The sequence below is a fragment of the Penaeus monodon genome, chromosome 22 (assembly GCF_015228065.2).
Source record: "Penaeus monodon isolate SGIC_2016 chromosome 22, NSTDA_Pmon_1, whole genome shotgun sequence".
Classification (NCBI taxonomy): Eukaryota; Metazoa; Arthropoda; class Malacostraca; order Decapoda; family Penaeidae; genus Penaeus; species Penaeus monodon.
The window spans coordinates 43,825,465-43,826,529 of NC_051407.1; the positions used below are offsets into that span (position 1 = coordinate 43,825,465).

Below are 1,065 nucleotides of genomic sequence, written 5' to 3' on the forward strand. Positions count from 1 at the left end.
ACTACAAATCATACAAATCACAGTGCAATACTTTTGTATTCATCTAATGTCAAAATACAACATTTCCTTTTAGTTCCAGTAAGGCATATGTGCATACAAGTTTAATTCACTGAGAAATTCAGTTATTCAAGTGGCTTTAATTTGACTAATTTTGAAATTCAAACAAATATATTGCTCAAAAAAGAAGAAGGAAAATTTCATCTCCACTAGTCCTATTACTTTCTTTTGAAAAATAACATCATATAACTGAAGAAAAAAAATTGTCATTTCACTGTATAATTTAACACTTTACACATTTCCGTAAAAAACTAATTTTCTTTCATTCTATGAATATTCTAAGATATCAATAAAAAATTTAAAGAAAAATAATCACGTACTTGTACTTCAACCTAATCATTGTAACACTGATTTCTAGAGTTTAGATTAGGTTGCTCTTAACCCAGGGGTCTCAAATTCATGTCCTGTGGCCCAAATGTGGCCATTGAAATAGTCATAAATTAACTAAAATAAAATTGTACATTAAACTGCAGCACACCATGACTAATGCATATACATTTACATTTTGTTACCATTAGTGTTACAATTTCAAATTTAATAAATAATATAATTCTTATTGGCCCTTAAGATGTTAGCTGAAATAATAATCACCCATAAGACTTTGACATCCCCTTGCTCTAACTCCTTGACAATCTGAGACATCTGCATTATCTCTTTACATTGGCTTGAAGTTATTTTTATATTGCTGCTGCCTTGGCCTGGCTTACAATACATTACTTTTCATTGAAACTTTTTTATGCAGTCAATGTTAAGAGATGCTTTTGCCCACCTTTTTCTTTACGACTAGCGCCTACTTCTGGTAAATCTGTTTCTGCGAAGGCACTTACATTGTCTGTGGTTCTAGGATTTAATTAATGGCAACTAACTGCAATTAATACTCTTATCTTTATGAACAAACTGTCAAGTTTAGACGAAGCTTTCAGTCAACATTTCCATTTTTTTCAAGTAACTCTTGCATCATATTTTCTGGATAAATTTTCAGTTTCACACAGCCATCCAACCTTGTAA

General features: G+C 30.8%; 1 protein-coding gene across 3 annotated transcripts in view; it reads right to left on the reverse strand.

The window, feature by feature from the left end:
• LOC119587193 (WD repeat-containing and planar cell polarity effector protein fritz homolog) overlaps positions 1-1,065 on the reverse strand; it is a 30,592-nt gene that overhangs the window by 25,661 nt on the left and 3,866 nt on the right. The window lies entirely within an intron of this gene.